At 37.4% G+C, this 17,718-nt stretch overlaps 2 long non-coding RNA genes across 2 annotated transcripts; both read right to left on the bottom strand.

Annotated features, from left to right (window-relative positions):
• Positions 1-392: 392 nt before the first annotated feature.
• Positions 393-2,381, bottom strand: LOC139843628 (uncharacterized). The gene is made up of 3 exons (XR_011757649.1): positions 2,162-2,381; positions 1,297-1,362; positions 393-726 (listed from the first exon to the last, which is right to left on the bottom strand). It is a non-coding gene; the product is annotated as an uncharacterized lncRNA (long non-coding RNA).
• Positions 2,382-6,370: 3,989 nt separating this feature from the next.
• On the bottom strand, positions 6,371-8,160 carry LOC139843629 (uncharacterized). The gene is made up of 3 exons (XR_011757650.1): positions 7,976-8,160; positions 7,111-7,176; positions 6,371-6,596 (listed from the first exon to the last, which is right to left on the bottom strand). It is a non-coding gene; the product is annotated as an uncharacterized lncRNA (long non-coding RNA).
• Between the last annotated feature and the right edge of the window lie 9,558 nt (positions 8,161-17,718).

Here is a 17,718-nt window from a genome sequence, read left to right as displayed (position 1 = left end):
AGTCTACCAAATGATTGGTCGACCGAAGGGTGCAAAATGTAAATTGCCAAATTTTTTGAAAAAAATGTATATTGTTCGAAAGCTTTAAGTACCACATTATTAGTTTTCTTATCCATCCTAACGGCCCTTTTTGCTGAGAATGACTTTCAAGTGAGTTTGCCAAGCCGAATGCTTATCGGACTTGTCGCCTTACTGCTCTCAATGATTGCCATGATGGTGGCCTTTAGTGCAACGTTGTTCCTTGTCTTTTGTTATCAAAAACTACGGATGCTTGCTCCAATATGTGTCTTGGCTTTCATCCCAATTGGTTCCTTTGTTGTTCTACTGAAACGACCCCGACTCAATTTCAAAAAAACGACAACTTTTTTTTTTATGCATTTTGACACAATTCAAAACCAACACAAAAGTTACCCAAACTCATTCATATCAACCAAAATCTGTTTAGGATTCAACGTACGACAAAATCACACAACGAAACGCTTAAACAAGTTTAATCATATATCGGGTGGCCCACGACCCGTTACATAATACAAAAGTGTAAATTTGACCAAATTACACAACGAACGGTTTAGAACTTAACAACCTAAACCAATACCAAGAGCATGATCCCGAGACCACTTACCCCCAACCCGAGTCTAATAAGGTAGTAACAACCACATCATAAGCTCAAACAATTCTTAGACATCTAGTCTAAAACTAGATATCTTCACGTCATCACACCGGTACCTATAAAAAGGTAAACAACAACGGAATAAGCTAACGCTTAGTGAATGTAATAATCATACAAACATACACATAGCTCATACAATCACGACTATAACACCGAGCATGCAATCGTATAGGCACCAAATGCTATCACGATAAGAAACACATTAAAGCATGCTACATCACATCAATCAAACATTAAAACTCAATCATAACACATAAGGATATCCAAATCATCGGGTGGCCGCCCAAACGTTATCCAGTGTCCAATCAGAGTTACTAGACAACAAGTGGTCTAACTCATAGTCCACTTTAGTGGCCTAACTCATAGTCCACTCGCCATGTGGTCTAACTCATAGTCCACTCGCCATGTGGTCTAACTCATAGTCCACTAGCCATGTGGTCTAACTCATAGTCCACTAGCCACGTCACATCATCATATGCACAAATATTCGTCGGTTTATTAACAAATCATCTTGGGTCAAATATTCGCCGGTTTGACCATAAGTTACTCATAGTCAAATATTCGCCGGTTTGACTACGGGTCGCACATATAACCTATGCACACATACATACAATTATTACACTCACCTTGATAACGCGCAACAAGTAACTTGGAAGCACAACCGCCATCAACACATCCGAGCAAGTATTTACCTATACAACACATAGACATATAAACACATAAACACGCATTCTCTAAAAGAGAATCCGACACCATCATCTCTTAGCCTAGGGTTTCCACCTTGCTCACCAAAATCCTCCCATTTAGACATTTAAATGGACACAACCAAATTACCACTAAGGGTGGTAATTCTAGCACACAAACAAGTACAATTTTAACGCCTATTACACTTGACCCAAAAAGGACTCGACCCATCACCACTGCATGTGGTAATTCAAGTCCAATAACACCCTAAAGTTATTGACACTTGTACCAAGTCCAAATTTCCAAACAACAACACTTTAATCACTTTTTACCCATTTAACCAAATCTGGACAGCCCCTTTGTCCCTTAATTCTGACCAGTTTAAACACCGATTCAGAAAAGACAAACTTATTAGTTGGAAAGTATACTCCAAGACCTTTCCGAAAAGTGCTCACACGCCCCAAACGGAGCTACGGTTGATTAGATACGACCTTTACAAGATCATCGTTTGTGCAGCTTTTGTAACTACGGGTTTAATAATATATACCAAATTTTCAACTCACAAACATACCCAAAACACCAATTCACTAACTCTAGAGTAACAAGACTATGAAGGATTGAATTTTATCATAAATCATCACCACCATCTTCATTTAAAACACTAAAATCATAAATTTTAGTTACAATTACCCAACCCTAATTCATCCATGATGCTTATGCATCATGCTTGAACTAGTATCATCATCAAACAACACCACATATCATAATCTAAAAGAAAACCCTTTTAGTTAAAGCTAGGGTGCTTACCACAACACTTGAGATGAAGAAGGAAGATGATTCCCTTAGTTATTTCTACACCCAAGGGATTAGTCTACCACCAATTGCACAAAATCACTAGCTTTTAGCTCCAATTTGATGAGAATCAAAACCCTAATTTTTTTTCTCCATTTCTCTCTTGCTCGTCACTTTTCTCTTCCTCTCTATTATTTGTATCAATATTTGTCTAGAATGATTTAGAACTCACTATTTCCAGCTTATAGTACAAGATTGGGACTCATACACCTTTAGTCCCTCAACCTTTCAAAAACATCATCTAGACCCCTTAAATATTATGGATGTTACAACTCTCCCCCACTTATATTGGATCACGTCCCCGTGATCCGCGCCACTATTTAAAGTAGGTATTGCAACGCTAATTCTTCAGCTAACACACTAATTCGACACCCTTTTTAGTGTTCACATTTAACAAACAAGTTCTGAAACCACACCTCGAATACTCCACTTAAAGGGTACTTATCTTCTAACGACATACGCATTTACTCATAAGGAAGACATTTACTCGCAAGTTATTAGTTAGCTTGAATAAATATTCTACTTCATAACTCTTGTCAGCCCTAAGTGGTCCACAAACTGGGAATTAACATTTCTCATTAGCACAACATATTACTCTTTTCCATGGTGAAGTCTTAAGCATCATCATATCGTGCCTCTTGGAACGTTAACGGTCTCTTCGACCTATTCGCACACGATTTTGTCAATCCTAATTTGTTCGAAACAACAACGTTACACTCACGCTCTATTAACTAATCACATCCGATTACATCGGGGTTCCCCCTTTTTCTCACATTGCACTACATAAAGTGGCTTCCAATGCTAGCAAGAAAGCTATTATTATACTAAAATTCTACCCATCAAGAATATTCATTTTATCTACCTCTGAATTTTATCGTACGACCTACAATATGCCCACCAACGTCGGATGGGCCTCTCGCCATGACCACCCGTTATGGAGGATATCGGCACTCTATCACTAATAAGTTCTCACAACCCCCAGGGTATTTACACGAAAATCAATCAGCTAACCGAGTGTCTATTTGAGACAATCGAAATTGGAATTCCTCACCCAACACTCGACCTTATAGTGGGGTAATTCATTAAAGATTCCAACGAACACGCTTCCCGAAGAGGGAAAAGATGCAAGTTCCTCGATAACCGACTCATAATCATCTATTTATCACCTTAAGGGATTCCCGACATCCCCAAATCACGATACAAAAGCATTCCTAGTGACAGTCACATCTCCATTATAGAATTTCTAAGTGATCACAATATCATATATAACCTCCTCTCACATAATGGATTAATGGTGATACTCGACACCAAACTTACAAGGACTTGCAGTTTAATTAAACCTACTACAATTGACTCCACACTTAATACTCCATAAACCATATCTCAACGATCAAAACACTGGACCTAGAGTTCAATATCACTGGCTCAATACCCTACCACATTAAGATTTCGGGTTGAAACTGAGGTCTGGAACTGTATACTCCGATATTTCTTCGGCGGCAGTAAAACTCTCCCACTTAGGGTTCAACTCTACATCAACATCGACAAGATGATAAAATCCCGTGAATTTGTAGCCTTTCAACTGACTTAACTATTATCATAGTTGGTCAAAAGTACCAAATTTCCAAAAATTCACTTCGGACCCCTAAAAACGACATACTCAATAACCTTAGTCGTCATACACGTTAGTCGATCCTACTCGATCTTCTACTCACTTGACCGTTTAATTACTAGTAGTCATTTACTCACTCTCGCAAAAAGAGTGACTAATCTAATTAGCAAATGCATCACCTACAATGTAAGCACCTTACTAATTTATTCGGCCTAACTAGCCGTCAAGTCCCATGTCGTCTCACCATTCAATCTTACACCCCGAGCACGTAAGAGTAACGAGAATTCCCGTATCAATAACTTACCGCACCCGTGTCAACTATCATTGTTCCGTGGTTGTTCATGGCAACAACCATAGAGTTAATTTTTATTCATCCATTGCACACAAGGAATTTATTACAATGCTTACAAGCTCGACCTTACAACAGTCAAATTATTACACCGACCCTTCTACATTGTCATCCACCACTCTTCTTAAAGGTTTCTTACATGTAAAAGAAAAATCTAAACACAATGACTACATTATCATCGGAATCGAAAAATACATGAGCAGGCATAAAAGACACCTGTCCTAGAATTATGTGCTCTCTCACCATATACCGAGGTTTAGGAGCTCGGTCTTTGGGTTCCATATTACCCAATGTCACTTATTGCGCCACTCAACATGGTGGTACTCACATTACCGCACACACTATTGTTCTACTTCCTTTCCGAATATCTTTGCCGAGTTTCTTACAAAACTAAAACTCAACACAAGCACACCCTTACGGACGTAATAGCGTACGTGAAGATAACTTTACCGAACTCACCCGTTACACCTAACACTCTTATCAATTCTTCTGCCACGAAGATTACCATCTAACAACAATTTTTGGGAAAACTCCTAAGAATGCCTTAGGCTACTCTGTCACGTACGTCATCGCTACATTCACACTACTTACTTCCTCTTAATCAAACTTGGAGTATACAAACACCACTCTCAACTACATAGCTCACTTAAGCGAATAAATATGTACTTTTACAACTCGCCACTTGATGACTTATAGTCATATCCACTCGATAAACATTACGATGCTCTAGCTTAACAGTCTTTCTAGTGAACGCACGTTCCTCACAAGTTTACACAGGCCAAGATATTTAGCCTTACTACACATTTATATATCACTAACGAGACGAGATGCTTGGTGATACCAGGCCTTATACTCCTTTGTTCACTGCCAAAATTATCAACACAAGGGAATTCCTCAAGGAAAATTACCCAATGTGCCTCATTAGCACACCTATGTTCTATCACAATTCCTCGTCATACGGGTCTCACTCCCGCGAGTTAATGACCCAATGACTCCCCGGTACACAATCACTCATGTTGACTCACGATTGGAATCACTACGTGATTCCCTAACTACACACTCGACCAGGTTATAACACTTACTACTATCACGAGACTTGTTGCATCCCACGAGACTTGTTGGATCCCAGTACCGGATCCCAAGTCTACGCCACACACCCACCACGGTCATCCTAGTTACGGTAGAAGACTCTCATCATATCAATCTCGACATTGCACCCGCTACTTAGGGTGACTACGAATGCACCAATCTCACAAGTATACGTACTCGCCATAAATGTCTATGTTTACCATAACTCTCCTCGATTCACTATACTCCTAAGGTGATAACAAACACAACACCTTAGACCAACGCACTCTAGGAACGCACTCTAGGAACCATTACCTGACTCCTAAATCACCACCAAATATTTCCTAACAATGTCACGTTCATCCGTTCGGTACTCAACATGTCATGCTTGGTGTCAAAATACGTATTGTAATAATGGTGATCAAGCACTAATACAATTGCGTACCTTACCATTTTCACATGTCCATATAAAGTACTTTACCCGAACTAGTGCGACATTCACATAAAACAAAACACGCGACAACTCCTAGTACACCCGAATGATCCAAATCCTCGGTGAACTTGATCATTCACAATCGCCAATAACCCAATCTCTCCAATAGATTCATCCCTAGGACACCGCACCAAAAGATATATGTATATGTATATATACAATAAAATAATAAATGCACATATATCATAACCACATGTCATCCTACTACTTAAGGATTTATCATCAAAAGCAACCTCCTAGTCAACCTACTACTATAGGCGACTATCTATCTAAGGCACAAGCGCAAATACCAATTAAGGCCCCACATAACCACAGGTCTTAGTTAGTGTACCTACACTAAGGCACTAACCATTCGCAATACGAACCGTATTTCTACAAGTCCGCATTTAATTCCACACAATCAAGTCTAAGTCTAGGCACCTATCGCAAAGTTACCTAGATCCCTTAGACCATGCTCTGATACCACTTGAAACGACCCCGACTCAATTTCAAAAAAACGACAACTTTTTTTTTTATGCATTTTGACACAATTCAAAACCAACACAAAAGTTACCCAAACTCATTCATATCAACCAAAATCTGTTTAGGATTCAACGTACGACAAAATCACACAACGAAACGCTTAAACAAGTATAATCATATATCGGGTGGCCCACGACCCGTTACATAATACAAAAGTGTAAATTTGACCAAATTACACAACGAACGGTTTAGAACTTAACAACCTAAACCAATACCAAGAGCATGATCCCGAGACCACTTACCCCCAACCCGAGTCTAATAAGGTAGTAACAACCACATCATAAGCTCAAACAATTCTTAGACATCTAGTCTAAAACTAGATATCTTCACGTCATCACACCGGTACCTATAAAAAGGTAAACAACAACGGAATAAGCTAACGCTTAGTGAATGTAATAATCATACAAACATACACATAGCTCATACAATCACGACTATAACACCGAGCATGCAATCGTATAGGCACCAAATGCTATCACGATAAGAAACACATTAAAGCATGCTACATCACATCAATCAAACATTAAAACTCAATCATAACACATAAGGATATCCAAATCATCGGGTGGCCGCCCAAACGTTATCCAGTGTCCAATCAGAGTTACTAGACAACAAGTGGTCTAATTCATAGTCCACTTTAGTGGCCTAACTCATAGTCCACTCGCCATGTGGTCTAACTCATAGTCCACTAGCCACGTCACATCATCATATGCACAAATATTCGTCGGTTTATTAACAAATCATCTTGGGTCAAATATTCGCCGGTTTGACCATAAGTTACTCATAGTCAAATATTCGCCGGTTTGACTACGGGTCGCACATATAACCTATGCACACATACATACAATTATTACACTCACCTTGATAACGCGCAACAAGTAACTTGGAAGCACAACCGCCATCAACACATCCGAGCAAGTATTTACCTATACAACACATAGACATATAAACACATAAACACGCATTCTCTAAAAGAGAATCCGACACCATCATCTCTTAGCCTAGGGTTTCCACCTTGCTCACCAAAATCCTCCCATTTAGACATTTAAATGGACACAACCAAATTACCACTAAGGGTGGTAATTCTAGCACACAAACAAGTACAATTTTAACGCCTATTACACTTGACCCAAAAAGGACTCGACCCATCACCACTGCATGTGGTAATTCAAGTCCAATAACACCCTAAAGTTATTGACACTTGTACCAAGTCCAAATTTCCAAACAACAACACTTTAATCACTTTTTACCCATTTAACCAAATCTGGACAGCCCCTTTGTCCCTTAATTCTGACCCGTTTAAACACCGATTCAGAAAAGACAAACTTATTAGTTGGAAAGTATACTCCAAGACCTTTCCGAAAAGTGCTCACACGCCCCAAACGGAGCTACGGTTGATTAGATACGACCTTTACAAGATCATCGTTTGTGCAGCTTTTGTAACTACGGGTTTAATAATATATACCAAATTTTCAACTCACAAACATACCCAAAACACTAATTCACTAACTCTAGAGTAACAAGACTATGAAGGATTGAATTTTATCATAAATCATCACCACCATCTTCATTTAAAACACTAAAATCATAAATTTTAGTTACAATTACCCAACCCTAATTCATCCATGATGCTTATGCATCATGCTTGAACTAGTATCATCATCAAACAACACCACATATCATAATCTAAAAGAAAACCCATTTAGTTAAAGCTAGGGTTCTTACCACAACACTTGAGATGAAGAAGGAAGATGATTCCCTTAGTTATTTCTACACCCAAGGGATTAGTCTACCACCAATTGCACAAAATCACTAGCTTTTAGCTCCAATTTGATGAGAATCAAAACCCTAATTTTTTTTCTCCATTTCTCTCTTGCTCGTCACTTTTCTCTTCCTCTCTATTATTTGTATCAATATTTTTCTAGAATGATTTAGAACTCACTATTTCCAGCTTATAGTACAAGATTGGGACTCATACATCTTTAGTCCCTCAACCTTTTAAAAACATCATCTAGACCCCTTAAATATTATGGATGTTACATCTACAATTCCCCCTTATAGTTGATCTTTTTCGGTCAACATATTTACCCATCTTTGGCAATGAACGGAGAAATGCAGACAGAAGACTTAATCGCGCTGAAGTACGACTGCTTTTTCTTTCTGAACTGATTGAAGCTGGAAAGCAAAGAAAAAATGATCCATAAATTATCAATGTACGAATTCTATGTCGTGTTGTACCTTTACCCATTGTAATTTTTTTTTATCAAGTGATGTATGGAACTCCACCATTGACCACTGTAATTTTTATATTTACTGATGTATGAAACTCCACCATAAACCACTGTGATTTTCATATGAAGTGATGAATGAAACTCCTCCATTGACTATGTTTAGAGATCTGTAGTTGTAATCTGATATGAATTTTCATAATTGTTATCTACAACAAATAAATTTTAGGAAATTTGCGTTGTCTTCTTAACTCATCAACAGATACCGTTAAACCTTCGTCTCTTAGAACCGGTAACGTAAAAACCACCTACTCATTCCTACCGACTTGCTAGTTATTAATAAATTCTTGCCATTCCAAAAAAAAAAAAAAAAAAAAAAACCACCTATTCCCACCGACCCCCCGCTGATTACACGTAAAAATAAGCATATGAAATCTTGTCTATCCAGCTATCTTCCACTCAACTACTGTAATACCCCATAAAATTACCACTATAACCTTGATAATATTTAAGACATATGTTTTGGAATGAATAATAATTTATAAGTAAAGATTGCATTTCATCATAAGTTTAATATAATTAATTTAAGACTTAACTACATAAATAGTCACCGTGGTTTGTAAAATCTTGCAACTTTAGTCACTATGGTTTTTTTTCTTGCATTTTTAGTCACTGTGGTTTCAAAAATTTTCAATTTCAATCACTCAAGCAAACTGGCGTTAGTTTGGTGCGTTGGAACAGAGCATGTGCCCCTCACGTGAGGGGTATTTTCGTCAATATATTATTATTTCAGCCTTTAAAACAGGTTCATCTTCCCTTTTTTCCCCAATTTCAATTTGAAACCCTAATTTCTTTAGGCTTCAACTCGTCAACCTTCATCTTCTTTTATTAAAACCCTAATTAAATCTAACTTAAATAGAATGAACCTAGATCTGACAAATCTCTAACAAACATTTCAAAAAAAAAAAAAAACCATAGATACAATACAAATCTTTATCAAATTAGAATGAAATACAAATACTTTGAACCACATTTCCCTCATTACATCGTTACGTCTCTACACACCACAAACCCAAATAACATTGATAAAAGAAATTACTTCAAAGATCTTGAAAAATCAAAAATCACTTCGAGTACTTTTATCTTTTCCATTTAATAATTAAATTAACTACAATAACTATAACATTGAATTCTTCAACGAAAAAGAGCAGATGTACATACAAACACCATCTTTATATATAAAGCTAACATAATCTAAATTGGAAAGTTTTTGTTTAGTTAAGAAAAAGAGTATGCATATTACAAGTAAAAATGAAAAACATAAAAAGTATATCAAGTATCATCTTACTAGTTTTGTGAGCCTGTGCGTTACACGGACGTTGTATAATTTAATATTTGAAGCATTCAGATTGTTCTATTGTTCAATTAAGATCTCATTGTATTCAAACTTATGCTAGTATCCCTACTAAATGTTCTTATGATCAAATCAACATTTGCAAATTCCCATAAGCTCATATCAATTGGTCTAGTTGAATCATGCAATTATCATTAGTACTTAGCCTAGTTTGAAGTCCCCTAAAACCTTTTAGAAATCAAAATCTCTTAAGAAAACCAAACTTCACTATTTTGACTAAGGACCAATTGAAAACCAATTTAAGCCAAGACCCCAATTCTTTGAAAGCCCCAATTTGATTGTCTAGATCATTTAAGTGTTGAAGTACAAGTTGTTTCACTAATCAAATCCCTAAGAGAAGCTACACAATTCATATAATCAAAGTAAAGTTCAAAACAAACATAACAAAGGATCTTTGGCTAATTCTAATAACAAATCACAACCATCAACTCATAGATTCATCCAAACACAATCATAAACATTGATATGAACAATCCTTAGCTATCAAGCTTCATAAACAAGTGTACATCATAAAATCTAGCCAATCATGGCTAGAACAAGATCAATACAAGTAATAATAGCGAATTTAAACATCATTAAGAAATAAATAAGAGTAGATTGTACCAAACTTATGAAAATTACAATTAAGCCAGGTGCAGATGATGATGAACAAGCCCTAGATCTTGATTCAATCTTTAAATTCTTAATGTAGAATGGAAGAAATGATGAAAACTTGATGAAAACCTTAACAATCTTGTAACGACCCGACCAAAACCGTTATTGACGGCGCCGTTAACTTAGGTCCCGTTGCGTGGTCGTAGTCCCTATATGAGACTCGTTTGACCAAAATTATGTCGCATTCATTTGAAACGTACAAGACTTGCAAAGTTTAGTTTACAAACAATTCGACAACAAGTTTAAGATTACAAAAATTGTAAAGTATAAATGAAATAACTTGCGACATAATATAAGTTGAAAATCACAGTTGCTATAAATAGCGTAAGTATGTATGCTTTAAGGTTTAATCCAAAAGTGCTATCACTAGCGTATGCATGTATGCTTGACCTCAAGCAAGAAATCAAAGTGTGCGGAAGCATGTATCAAATAGCCGAGTATGAACCTGAGAAACATATAGAAAACTGTCAACGAAAAACGTTGGTGAAATCATAGATGTATTTGTAAACGTTGTTTTTGAACCACAAGATTTAGTATTCCCATAGTTGATTATCAAAATCGTTTGCATTCCAAAAGTATTGTTCGCGAGCACCCAATTATCAAGACTTAACGTTTCCTTCCATAGAACCCCATCACAATAGTGTTAGAACATACACTGTTTCTCGAAAATATATTTCATTCGTAAACGGTAGCGAACCGTCCGTAATGAGGGTTTGTCAAACCCGTATGGCCACACAATATAAGTTCTCGCTTACACCCTGCAAGTGTAACTAATGATAATCGAATTGAGGATTTTTGTTCTAACTCGCTGTGGAATGTTTGTTTTCCTTGTACTTGTGTTCAAAGTATAAAAGTAAGTAGTACAAAATGTAACAAAGTATATGTTTCTCAGCCCACAATTTAAAAGTATAAAAAGTTGTTGAAAAGGTGGGACTATGATCTCACCTCGAGTGCACGAGTATAAATGTACTTCACAAAGTAAACGTGTGCATGAAAGTTGCTTAGCCTTGACCTAAACAAGTAAGTTGTGTCAATTAACCGGTTACGATACAAGGTCGGGTGAAATGTGTTCAATTAGTCCTATGGCTCGTTACGACTCGATTAAATATAGCATGTGGATCAATTTGTCAAGTTTCATACAAGAATCACGTATAAAAGCATGTTAGAACGATTGCATAAAAGTTTGGTTAAGTTTGACTAAAAGTCAAACTTGGTCAAAGTCAACGAAAAAGTCAACACGTTCGGGTCGGGTCCCGGACTATTTTTCTATGCTAGTTATTCATATACAAGTATATTAGAACAAGTTTCATGTGAATCGGAGGTCGGTAGCTAGTCAAACATTTCACGTGAAATGGGTCCAAGAGGTCAGAATCTGGCCAGGTGATTCTGCGCGCCGCGCGGGGATGTGGCGCGCCGCGCCACTACCTGGGCAGAGAATTCTGGTCAGTTTTTCCAAGTGTGCACGAACCAAAACCTTTTCTAAGACAACACTTGACCCGCAAACAATTAGAACATGTATTTTATATCATCGGAAAGCTATTTCGACAAGGAATACAATTAACTACCTTTCACAAGCAAAAACATCAATTACAATAACCGAAAACTCGTCAATTGATCAAGAAAGGTTTATTTTCAAAGTTTCAAGTTCGTAAAACGTATTTTATGATTCGGGAATCCAATTTACACATACGATATGCCGTTTCGAAGGTAATTAAGCATACATTGCATCTAAACACTTACTAACAACATTAACAAGCATTCAACGCATCAAAAGTTCGTTTTAAAGCTATCAAACCCTAACCAAAAGTTCACAAAATCAATAATCACGTTTATGAAGTTTCTTTAATCAATCTATACATCAACATGAAGCTAATGATGCTAGTAACACTTTTAAAACATGAACTTTAACAATCTAACACATTTGATCATCCAAAATCAAAGATTAAGCATACACTTTTCATTTTCAAGCTAGTTACACCAAAACATCAAGATCGAGCATACAAATCATATATTCATGTTATACACGAGCCATAGACACTAACTAACAACATTTCAAGTCAAAAACACGAATTTAAAGAAATCTAGAGTTTTAGAAATGTTACCCAAAATTGATGAAATTGGTATCAAAATGTAGAGGATGAAGAGAGGATCACGAATATGTAATTTGTTTTGAAGTTTGCTTCCCGATCCGAATTTAGATGATGAATGTTTGAATTGGGTGTTTGTGTGTGTGTTCTTGCTAGAGAGAAAGAGAGAGAGATGGAGGTGATTGAATGGTGAGGAAGGTGGGGAGGTGGTGACTAGTTGCCCCAATTTGGCCAAGTGACGAGATTGGTCCCTCAAGTTTCAAAGCGGGTGCGGTAATTAACCAAACGAATATTTTAAAACGCTCGAGTAAACGGGTGATGTCAAAATTAAATAGCGGGAATATAATGAACGTTACTCACGGAAACTATTAATTTAAATACGAAAGATTATGTTTTAAAAAAAAAAGACGGTGTTAAAATTAAATTTAACGGAAAAACGCGGGATGTTACATTATCCACGCCTCAAAAGAAATTTCGTCCCGAAATTTAGTTGGAAGTAGTAGTTGTTGAATCTTCCTCGAGATCTTGCGTTGCCAATTCTACGAGTGAGGGAGAAGTACGTCCTAGGGTATTTCAACGAATTTTGACGGTCGGGATCATATGTTGTTTTAAGGTTTGGCTTCACGATTTATGGTTTCAACCGGTCCTCCTAGGAAGTGAGGGTTATCGTCGATAGTGAGTTCATCAAAGGAGATAACAAGTTCTCGTTTCGCAAAACACGTCTTTGAGTTGATACATCGAATGTAGGATAAACGGAGACCCAAAATGAGTCGGAAAAATCTAAACGGCTAGCGACGGGTCCAAAACACCCCAAGAATTTAAAGGATCGAAATATAGCGGATTTAGCTTCCTACGTTTCCCGAAACGGATTGCACCTTTCCATGGTGCGACTCTTAACGTGACGCGGTTACCCACTTGGAATTCGAGAGGTTCACGTCTAACATCGGCATAGTTCTTTTGGCGACTACGATCCGCCTTGAGCCTTTCTTGGAATTGAAAAATTTCCCGGTTGTTTCATGAATGATTTCGGGTCCGGTGGTTCGCTTGTCACCTACTTCGGTTCAACAAATTAAGAAAACGACGATTACGGCTATACGGGTCCTCGAAAAGTGTGACGTTAAGACTTGAATGATAACCATCGTTGTAAGAGAATTTGGTTAAAGGCAAAAACTTTTCTCAAGTAAATTTGAAGTTGGTAATACAAATTCGTATTATGGTTTTCAAGACTTAAATCGTACGTTTGTTCGGTCCGTCGAGTTGTGGATGGTACGCGGTACTCATGTCTAAACGCGGTCCCGAGGCTTTTTGTAAGGTACTCCAAAATCTAGAAGTGAAACGAGGATCTCGATCCGAAACGGGGTACATTTCCCTAAGGCATATTGAACAAGTTGCTAGGAATTGAAAACGTTAGCTAGGACAAGTTTCTCAAGAAAATTCGCGTCGCGGAAGATTTATCGGTTTCCAAAAACGTTCGTCGGGGCAAGTTCTTATCGGGTTTTGAAAACGATTGTTAGGACTATCCACCCTCGCGGCGAATACTTGTATGACGTGAAGAGTCGCTCTCCATTGAGAATTTAGAATAAGGACCTCCTGAACCGGAAGTACGAGGGTGATGCAAGAGAAGTTTCCGCCCCGATGTGAGCATAACGAGTAAATTGTAATTAGTCAATAAGACTGTGCGAGGACGAGCTAGTATACACGTGTAACATACGGTTGAAGCCGAGAGGAATCGGTAATTCATTCGGAAGCATAAATATAATTTGACAAAAGTCGAAGGGGTGTCCCCGGTATGGTTGTTATCAATATTCTCGGAGTTTTCGGATGTCCAAACATGAAAAGATGAAGTCATGTACATGGCACATGGTGGTGTTTAGGTTGATCGAGTCTAACCACCATCACGCGTCACTAGAACTTTGGTGTGTCTTACCGTAATATAACCACGTTGATCGAGTGTCGTTATATTACGCTAACTCATACCTCCATTCCCACATCACTCTATAGATTCAAGTTCGTGTAATCGTGAAGTTTAAAATAAACAAAGTGTAACAACGTCTCTAACGTGACTCGTATTGAATCGAAAGAATTAGTGCAACTATAAAGAAGCGTTCCCCGAGGGAAGTGTATAAATGATTGTTCACGGCAATGTGGTTCGAGTCAGACAATAAGGTATTCAGGTATGAAAAGAGTAACGAGTCATGATAACGAGTAGTATGCAACCGTAGTGATAAATGTTGATGACGATACTCACCTAGAGTAGTGATGGTAGTAACACCAAAAAGTAGATAGTAAGAAACACCAGTGGAAAACCGATAGTAAGTTAAAACGGTGGCAAACAACAATCCGGGAGACAGAGTTCCCGAACAAGTGTGACTAATGAAGTCGTCGTCATCCATACGTGTATGAATCATGAATTTACGTGTGTTACCAAAAAGTGGCGGAATACGAGTTCGTATGATGAAGGTTGGGTACCATTAAAAAGTTTGCCTAAGAATGATTCAAGTATAATGCACAAGTAGTCAAGTAAGTGCTATCTATAGCAAATGTATGTCAGAATGCAAATGCTAACTATCCGGTTGTAGTCTAGACTCACTAATGCGTCCTAACGACTCTGTTAGACACACTAATGCACGTCCTAGTTCCCTACAACCAACGCTCTGATACCACTTGTAACGACCCGACCAAAACCGTTATTGACGGCGCCGTTAACTTAGGTCCCGTTGCGTGGTCGTAGTCCCTATATGAGACTCGTTTGACCAAAATTATGTCGCATTCATTTGAAACGTACAAGACTTGCAAAGTTTAGTTTACAAACAATTCGACAACAAGTTTAAGATTACAAAAATTGTAAAGTATAAATGTAATAACTTGCGACATAATATAAGTTGAAAATCACAGTTGCTATAAATAGCGTAAGTATGTATGCTTTAAGGTTTAATCCAAAAGTGCTATCACTAGCGTATGCATGTATGCTTGACCTCAAGCAAGAAATCAAAGTGTGCGGAAGCATGTATCAAATAGCCGAGTATGAACCTGAGAAACATATAGAAAACTGTCAACGAAAAACGTTGGTGAAATCATAGATGTATTTGTAAACGTTGTTTTTGAACCACAAGATTTAGTATTCCCATAGTTGATTATCAAAATCGTTTGCATTCCAAAAGTATTGTTCGCGAGCACCCAATTATCAAGACTTAACGTTTCCTTCCATAGAACCCCATCACAATAGTGTTAGAACATACACTGTTTCTCGAAAATATATTTCATCCGTAGACGGTAGCGAACCGTCCGTAATGAGGGTTTGTCAAACCCGTATGGCCACACAATATAAGTTCTCGCTTACACCCTGCAAGTGTAACTAATGATAATCGAATTGAGGATTTTTGTTCTAACTCGCTGTGGAATGTTTGTTTTCCTTGTACTTGTGTTCAAAGTATAAAAGTAAGTAGTACAAAATGTAACAAAGTATATGTTTCTCAGCCCACAATTTAAAAGTATAAAAAGTTGTTGAAAAGGTGGGACTATGATCTCACCTCGAGTGCACGAGTATAAATGTACTTCACAAAGTAAACGTGTGCATGAAAGTTGCTTAGCCTTGACCTAAACAAGTAAGTTGTGTCAATTAACCGGTTACGATACAAGGTCGGGTGAAATGTGTTCAATTAGTCCTATGGCTCGTTACGACTCGATTAAATATAGCATGTGGATCAATTTGTCAAGTTTCATACAAGAATCACGTATAAAAGCATGTTAGAACGATTGCATAAAAGTTTGGTTAAGTTTGACTAAAAGTCAAACTTGGTCAAAGTCAACGAAAAAGTCAACACGTTCGGGTCGGGTCCCGGACTATTTTTCTATGCTAGTTATTCATATACAAGTATATTAGAACAAGTTTCATGTGAATCGGAGGTCGGTAGCTAGTCAAACATTTCACGTGAAATGGGTCCAAGAGGTCAGAATCTGGCCAGGTGATTCTGCGCGCCGCGCGGGGATGTGGCGCGCCGCGCCACTACCTGGGCAGAGAATTCTGGTCAGTTTTTCCAAGTGTGCACGAACCAAAACCTTTTCTAAGACAACACTTGACCCGCAAACAATTAGAACATGTATTTTATATCATCGGAAAGCTATTTCGACAAGGAATACAATTAACTACCTTTCACAAGCAAAAACATCAATTACAATAACCGAAAACTCGTCAATTGATCAAGAAAGGTTTATTTTCAAAGTTTCAAGTTCGTAAAACGTATTTTATGATTCGGGAATCCAATTTACACATACGATATGCCGTTTCGAAGGTAATTAAGCATACATTGCATCTAAACACTTACTAACAACATTAACAAGCATTCAACGCATCAAAAGTTCGTTTTAAAGCTATCAAACCCTAACCAAAAGTTCACAAAATCAATAATCACGTTTATGAAGTTTCTTTAATCAATCTATACATCAACATGAAGCTAATGATGCTAGTAACACTTTTAAAACATGAACTTTAACAATCTAACACATTTGATCATCCAAAATCAAAGATTAAGCATACACTTTTCATTTTCAAGCTAGTTACACCAAAACATCAAGATCGAGCATACAAATCATATATTCATGTTATACACGAGCCATAGACACTAACTAACAACATTTCAAGTCAAAAACACGAATTTAAAGAAATCTAGAGTTTTAGAAATGTTACCCAAACTTGATGAAATTGGTATCAAAATGTAGAGGATGAAGAGAGGATCACGAATATGTAATTTGTTTTGAAGTTTGCTTCCCGATCCGAATTTAGATGATGAATGTTTGAATTGGGTGTTTGTGTGTGTGTTCTTGCTAGAGAGAAAGAGAGAGAGATGGAGGTGATTGAATGGTGAGGAAGGTGGGGAGGTGGTGACTAGTTGCCCCAATTTGGCCAAGTGACGAGATTGGTCCCTCAAGTTTCAAAGCGGGTGCGGTAATTAACCAAACGAATATTTTAAAACGCTCGAGTAAACGGGTGATGTCAAAATTAAATAGCGGGAATATAATGAACGTTACTCACGGAAACTATTAATTTAAATACGAAAGATTATGTTTTAAAAAAAAGACGGTGTT

This window comes from Rutidosis leptorrhynchoides, chromosome 4 (genome assembly GCF_046630445.1).
Source record: "Rutidosis leptorrhynchoides isolate AG116_Rl617_1_P2 chromosome 4, CSIRO_AGI_Rlap_v1, whole genome shotgun sequence".
In the NCBI taxonomy this organism is placed as follows: domain Eukaryota; kingdom Viridiplantae; phylum Streptophyta; class Magnoliopsida; order Asterales; family Asteraceae; genus Rutidosis; species Rutidosis leptorrhynchoides.
The sequence above is the reverse complement of the archived record's forward strand: the minus strand, read 5'-3'. Positions and strand labels throughout refer to the sequence as shown.